Source organism: Haliaeetus leucocephalus, unplaced genomic scaffold (genome assembly GCF_000737465.1).
Source record: "Haliaeetus leucocephalus isolate CR32 unplaced genomic scaffold, Haliaeetus_leucocephalus-4.0 Scaffold218, whole genome shotgun sequence".
NCBI classification, from domain to species: Eukaryota; Metazoa; Chordata; class Aves; order Accipitriformes; family Accipitridae; genus Haliaeetus; species Haliaeetus leucocephalus.
In genome coordinates, this window is record NW_010972654.1 from 320,918 (window position 1) to 328,745 (window position 7,828).

A 7,828-nucleotide genomic window follows, 5' to 3' on the forward strand; every position below is an offset into this window, starting at 1 on the left:
CTCACCCGCGGTTAGGCCCCTTGGGTACGAGCCACGGCAGGACGCCGCCGACCACCCCCCAGAAAACGCTCATGACGATGATGGGCACCGTGAGGCCACCGTACGCCATGGCCGGGCTGGCAGGGGCGGCGGCGGCGGAGGGAAGCTGCTCGGTCCGACCCGGCGCGGCGCCTCCCCTCCCCTCCCCTCCCCTCCCCTTCCTCACGGCCAGCCGCGGCGCCCCGCCCCGCTGCTCCCGGTCGCTCCCCGCACGTACCCCTGCCCGGGGGAGGCTGCCGGGGTTTGTCCCACCCGCCTCGGAGCGCCGGTTCCCAGGCCCGAGCCACCCATCTCGGAGCCTGTCCCATCCCGGCCGGCCGCCGCCGGCTGGCCCTCTCCTTGCCCCAGCCTCCCTCCAGTCCCCTCTCGGCGGGGTCTCCGTGTTCGCCCGGTCCTGGCAGCAGCCCTGCCCTTTCTATTCCCGTGGTGCCTGGACGCTGCCACCTCGCCATCTTCCCCCAACAGCCGCTGCTCCGTCCTGGGTGCCGGGGGCTGCACCCCAGGGGGGAGCAGTTAGCTGGGCTCCCAGGCCCGCCCAGGCACTGTACACCCAGAAACTGCTTTGCCAGCTCCGAGCAAGAAGTCTCGCAGATGTTTTCATTGCTCTGGAAAGTTTCTGGCTCGTTTGATGTTTTTCTTCTCTTTCTGGCCGTCTCCGGTTTCTTTTAGCATGTTCGTTATTTGTTCCACCCTGCTTCCGTATAAGCACCAGTGCCTCCTCGCTGGTTTGGGAGTCACTCTCTCCCTCCAGACTGTAACTCCTGCTAGCCAGTGTGGTTAACTGAGAGGGACCACAGTGAGGGTGGCTACTGGACAAGGAGGAGGCACTGATGGCGCACACCAGGTATGGTACACAAAATCCCGTTCCCTGAAACGCAGTACAAATGAACGGGAGGCGTTCCCTTGTGTGGGCCACCACCAGGTCCTGCCTGGCAACTCACTGTGCTGCTCTAACCGTGACACCGGGGAAACTGATGCCACCAGCTACAGCCCAGTGGCACTGCCGTGGGCCCTCTGACAGGGCCTGAACTGTGGCCGCCACCTCCCCGTGGCATACCCTTGCCTGAGCCCGCCTGGGTAAATCCCTGCTGGAAGGCTGCTGGCTGTCAGTATGAGCCCCGTGCTGACCCTGGCAGACCCTGTCACCACCTCCTGGACTGCAAAAGCATGTCCCAGGCCACGGCCACCTCCAGGCGCACATTCCCGTGATGCCACCCTGCTGCCGGTCTGTAAGCCAGGTGCCAAAAGCTCCCACGATGACCTTTTCCTGTGCCTACCAGACAGGACTTGCAGGAAAGTAAACCACTGGGTCTTACCACAGTGGAAGGCAAAAGTTCAGCTGGGAACAAGGACAAGGAACAAAAAGGCTGGAACCAAACATAAAATACATCCCGGGCACTTTTCCTATCTGCCTGTGTCTCCACAGGCCCCCATGGCACTCCCATGACAGCCGCCCATCTTCTGCAGACTCTGGTTCCCTCTTGCAGCTCTGCCAATTGTCTGCCAGTTTAGCTGCACCTGAGGGGGGGATAGCCTGTACTGGGGGTGATCTGCCAGTTCTAACAGACATCCTCTGCAAGTAAAAGCTCTGTCCAAACAAGGAAGACAGGGCAAATGTTCCCCAAAAGAGATTTTGACAAATAACTGGCCAAGGTAAAAAGCAGTGCTCAGAAACACTGAATGCAAGAACCTGAGCAGAAGATATGTAGAGCCCAAGGATGATGAGGGTCTAAATGGGGTCACTGGAGAGACAGGACTATAGTTAAAAAAAGCAAAGTTCGTTCTCTGCTGTAGCATTTACTCCGTAGGAAGCCTTTCTTTACAGGAGGACAGTCAGAGGAATTGCCTCAAAATGAGGTGACAAAAGAACGGATTATATAACAAATCAATACTATGAATGGTCACAAATTGCCAGGCTGAAATATTTGCCCCAGAGGTTTGGAGGAATGCACATGTTGAATGGCCAGAGTATGTTCTGCGGTACCTAAGGCAGGCTCAGTACCAGGCACTGCTTTTCAACACATTCATAAACAATCCAGAAAAGGGATGAACAATGAGTTGGCAGACTTTGCTGATGACACCAAACTATTCAGGACAGTCAGCTCTAAAGCTGGCTGTGAAGAGCTGCAGAGACTCTTGTGACACAGGAAGGGGCGTCAAAAGTGCAGATGAGCTTTCACATGAAACTAACTCCTCAGCTTGGAGAGCAACAGCTGAGCTGGGGATACGCAGACTAAGAGCACCATGAACGGCTTGGAGAGAGTACGTAGGAATGGTTATTCACCATTTCACGCAAAGCAGTGGTTGGGATGCCCAATGAAAAGGCTAGGCAAGAGCTGTAAAACACATGAACGGGAGTAATTTTTTACTGATTGTTTCTTGGGCTAAAATGTTCGTGGGTGACACATTGTGGAATTCATTGCCATAGGGTGTTTACAGCGGCCAAAGTAGAAAAGGATTTTAAAAGCCATTAGGCAAATTTGTGGGAGAAAAATTGATTGAGGGCTATTAAACAGAGACGCAGATGTAGCCTCTGGCTCAAGAGGGCTCTAAACTGTGGATTGTCAGAAGCTGTGAGTCTGCAACAGCTGAAATATTGCTCGGTCCCTGCTCTGGTTCCTGTGCTCTTCCTCTTGGGATCCACTATTAGCAACTTGCAAAAATAGGATGCAGGGATATGCAGGGCTTAGATCTGACCCAGGGGAGTTGCTCTCACACTGTCTGCTGCTCCATGCTTTCTGGGGGAGGAAACACTTTTGGGTTTTACATGTTCTTTGCAGACCTCTGCTGTTTTCATTTCACATGTGCTGGACACGTCCTTAGCTGGATGTTGCTGTGTCCCTGGACTGGCCACACTCCGTGCACAGGCAGCTCATACACAAATCTTTAAGGTCTTTTGAGGTATATAAATTGCATCCAGCAGCATGAATTGGCTAGGTCCTAGAGCTCTCTGTTCAAACTCAGTTGATTTGAGTGCAGTGTTCTCAGTGTGTGATACCCTTGACTTCTTTGGACACATTACAGGAATGACAGGAGGCAGAGGTGATGCAGCATCAGCAGATGGTCCCACAGCAGTAATCGTCCTCTGTATCACCACTGCCCCCTCATCCCCATCTGGACAATGCCCCTGTATCCCACTACCTCTTTCCTCACCCCCTCATCCTCAATGCCTCATCCACATAGAATCACAGAATCGTGGAGGTTGGAAAAGACCTTTAAGATCATTGAGTCCAACTGTTAACCCAGCATTGCCAAGTCCACCACTAAACCATGCCCCTAAGCACCACGTCTACATGTCTTTTAAATACTTCCCAGGATGGTGACTCCACCACTTCCCTGGGCAGCCTGTTCCAGTGCTTGACAACCCTTTTGGTGAAGAAATTTTTCCTAGTATCCAACCTAAACCTCCTCTGGCGCAACTTGAAGCCATTTTCTCTTGTCCTATCAGAGTAAACTTCTTTATCTTCCTTCTATGACTTCCTTTTTTTTTACTGGATAATACATAGTAGAGCATATGTGTCTTGCCTGTTCATTTTCAGGCATAAGTCGTATGGTCTTTCATTTGCTGGTTGTCCTGACTGTCACATAACCAACAAGCAGGAAAAACCTGGTCCCTCCTGGTGGCCTCCATGCTTTTGTACTGAATGTGACCTGAAACAGTTGTCTGCCCTTGGCTGTGTTCCGGGGTTCAAGCTGTTAGCCGTTTAGCTGTGAAGTCCGACACTCACCAATGGGCCGGGCAGTGCAGACACCCTGCATTGCGCCCGGCCCCTTCCCCGAGGCAGCTGTCCTGGGGAGATTCAGCAAGACAGGCTGCTGCACCTCCCAGCCCGCCTGTGCCCAGGAAACTTCAGGCTTGTGCCCATAATTCATCTTTTCTGCAATGAGAACAGAGCTCTGCTGTCCCGTTCGGGCTCAGACAAGCAGGCTGTGGTAAAGCAGTGGCCCAGCCCTGGGTTGCTGCTGCCGCCGAACACTGCCCGTGGGATGCTGTTGAAGTGTAATGCACAGGGCCTCGTCCCCACCAGAGCAGGCAGGGCTCTGCTCTGTGCATGCATTTGGAGCCCAGGTGTCTGCCTACCTGGAGCCAGGTGCTCTGCAGCATAACCCTGCCCTTCTCCTGCCCCAAGAGCTGGCTGCCATTTCCTTCACCAGCCCCTAAGAGGCCATTTCCATTGGGGATATCCCCTGGTGTGTGGCATGCTGCAGAGACCTTTTGTCACAGTCTTTGTCCTGTCTGTCCGCCAGGCCTCTCTCAGGTTGGTCCTCTGCTTTGTCTCACCTCATCCGACCACCAGTTTGCAGTCACGGACCCTGGGGAAGGTCTGCGTGCATCCTGCGGCACAGTGCTGCTGGCAGAACAGCTGGTGTGGCTCGCTGCTGCCTTTAACCCCTCTTTCCTTGAACTCCTCTTTGGTTGTCCTGAGGAAAGGAAAACCTCTGCAGTGCCTCCATTTGGATTGGGGCTCTTGGCTAAAGAGGTCAGGGTTCTTGGGCAGTGAGATTAACGCGTCTAAAGGTACAGGCTTTGGTTTCCATTCAGGATTCCTGCATGCAGGAGCTGAGGCAGGAAGGATTTACTGCTCGGGTAAAGTTCTCCTTTTCCACTTCCATGGAAGGGCGAACAGACCAGTTCTGCTCAGCAGTCCCTGAGCAAGGGGGCACTCGGAGATGTGGAACTGGGGCTCCTTTCTGGTCTCACCCAGTTTCACCAGCTGACCTGGGCACTGCTACCTCAAGGACCGTGGCTTGAACTGCACTGCTATGCTTTTAGCCACAGTATGAGTGGAAGAGTGCAGAGGATCTGAAAGCCGCCTTACAGCGTGGCAGTCCTGAGGGGTTTGTCTTGCAGTGACGTGCAGCTAGCCAGGAGCTCCTTGTTTTATTTAATGCGGGTCCCAGTTATGTATCATTTTGAGTGTGCTCCGACTTTAAATTGCCCGAGTCTGAGGGGATTTTTGAACCCCTTTCAGGGTTAGTTTGCTTTTATTCCGTTCCAGAATGCTCTGCAGGATCCGGGTTTTGCAGGGAAGCCCAGGTGACGCCGTGCAGCTGGGACCATCCCTCTCTGCAGCAGCAGGGCACCCACATTGTGCTGCCCAGCAAGCCTGTGCTCCAGCCAGGGAGTGCTGGCTTCTGCAGGGTGCTGGTGTTTATGGTACAGAGGTCTGGGCTGGGATTCCTCCCCTCCCTGCTAGGAGGCCCCTCTTGGCTTGCCATTTATTTTTATCCGCATTTGATGGATAGAGCTGGGATGTAATGACATCACATGTTTTTGCACAACTTGCACTTTGTTACGGTTTAAGGTTCAGTCTAGGTGCCAGACTGACTCTGTGAAGCTGACAAAACATCTTCCCTGCTGCTTTGTGTTCTTTCAGCACATTTGTTAGTGGTTTCTGCAGGGCAAACATGTGGCCAGCACATAGCTTCTCAGGAATCTATTTGTGTTTACTGAGTTAATGCATGAGGCTCTAACCTCCCCTGTTCTGCAGCTCCCCACATATGTCCTTCAGAAACGCATGACCTACACAAGTGTGTAACCTGCTGGTGTCAGCATGTAATTCAGATGTGTGAATTCACAGGAGGGCAGGCCAGCACGCGTTTAATGCTGCAGGATCAGGGCTCTCCTGGGAATAATGCAGAGCAGTTTCCTGAAACTACTTCTTACAGCTATTACTGTTGAAAGCATCTCCACTGTCACCCCTGGGATGGCACGTACTTCTGCAAACATCTCAGAGCAAAGGTCAGGCCAGAGAGCTTGGTGAGGGGCTGCAGACTTTTATAATGTCTAAGCCCTGCTCATTTGAGCTCTGCCTGTGTTCCCACTGGCAGCTCCCACACAGTGGAGGAAACGTATCCAGCTCTTCCATAAGTGCTTCCATAAGTGGAAAAAAAGCCAGCGTATGTAACAGTGCACCACATAAACAGAGGTGAAGTTGACCACAGGAACAGGGCGCAGTGTGTGGGTGTGTGCTGGGATGAGGGCATTTGCTGTAACTGGTCACAGCTCAATGCTAAAAATGGGATGCTTTGAATCTGCTTGGGAAGGCTTGTCCGTCTGCGAGGGAGCAGGGCGACCCAGGGGACAGCAGCCAGGCCAATGTGTGGGGCTAAGCAGAGGGAGAGGCTGCTTGCAGTGGATTGGGGGCAGTGGCTGTGTGACCATCTGCAGATGTGAGAGCACAGCCATGGGCTGCAGGACAGGCTCTGGGTGATGGAGGAGCTGGACCCGGTGGTCAGAGGGAGAGGGGCATTGCCGGGAGGGAGGAAGGCATCCCTGTCTGACCAGAGGCGTGGAGGGAGGGAGCCTGGAGCTGTGGCAGCCAGAGGTGAAGGGGAGCAGGGTCAAGGGCAGGGATGACAGAGGGAGGTGGGGGTCAAAGTCCTGGGAGCACTATCAGTAATTGCCCTGCAAGAGCCAGCTGTCAGAGCGAGTGACGCTGCTGCTCTGACTGGTACTCCCACCAGAGAAGGCTGATTTTATTTTGTTCGTTGCTTGTAGCTGGTCATGCACAAAGGGCGCCTGGTTTATGTCAGACCTCATTGCCTGCTCTCCCTTTCTTGGCAGGCTCCTGCAGGCAGCTGGAAGGGCTCAGTGCTGCTCCGCAGCCCTGGCAGGGGACTCGGATTAGAGTTTCCTGACTGCTGGCCTCTTTCGCCAAGAGGGAAGCCTGGCTACAGGTAGCGCTCTCAGCGGAGGACGGCATGTTCAGTGCAGCAGCACACCCTGTGCTGTGTGCAGCTGAGGTGGCCCCCAACCCCGGTGTTTCCATGTCCTGGCCTCCTGTGTTCAGCTGCCAGGGTATTTCCTGCTCTTCAGGCCACGGTTTCCTTTTGTTAATCTCAGCCAGTTCCTTTAGGTGCCTTCCCGCTTTGCCTCCCTCTGCAGCCCTGCTGCTCCGCAGGACACGTGGCCTCCCCCGAACCTCCTGAAGGAGCCCCTTGTCCCTGGGCAGAGCTGGCTGGCTCCAGGCTCTTCTCTTGCCCCTGCTCTCGGATGCTGGCCCTGGAGGATGCTGGCGGATGCAGGGGAGCAGGGATAGGCAGCTTCTGTGCCTGCGCAGCAGCGAGGTTTGTAGGGGGACAGTGCAATGCAGCAACAGCTTCAGCTCTTGGGGCCCTGCACCAGGTTTGAATCTCTCCCCACCCTGCCTACATGCAGCCCTGCAGCCTGTGCAGGGTGAGGAGGAAGGGTGGCCTCTGCCTGGAGGGCTTTGAGGTAAATAACCCTATCTTTGCTCTTACAGCAGCAAGGAGCAAAGTGTAGCTTGGGCTATCATATTATAGCTGGGGAGTTCCCCGTTCCAACAGCCTTTAACACTTTTTTGACCTTTTATTAAGAAAAAGAAGTAGAACCAGTTAAGTGGGAAATTAAGCAAACCTTTCATCATAACAATATCTTTTGTTCCTTTTTATCTTTGAGGTAAAAACTTTTGTTAGGAGAACCTAACAGACTTTCAGCTGAGCATAAAGATGATGTTAGCTGTCATATTTGGGGTTTGGGAAAAAAACTTGGTGGAGACACCCTAGAGCTCTGCTGCTAAAACCCCCTCTTTGTTCTGCTAAGGCAAAACCAAGACAACTGCACACAATGGCAGATCACAACAGTAGTGAAGCCAAAAAAGTAACTTCTGTCTCCTGCAGCAGCCTTGCTGCTGCATAGATATAGACACATCCCATGTCCTATCTGCCCCTAGGAGACTGAATTGTGGTGAGAGGGGAATTATAAGCGAAAAAATGGGCTCTAAGAGCCAAATTAATATTTTTATCAATGACTTGGTCATAAAAT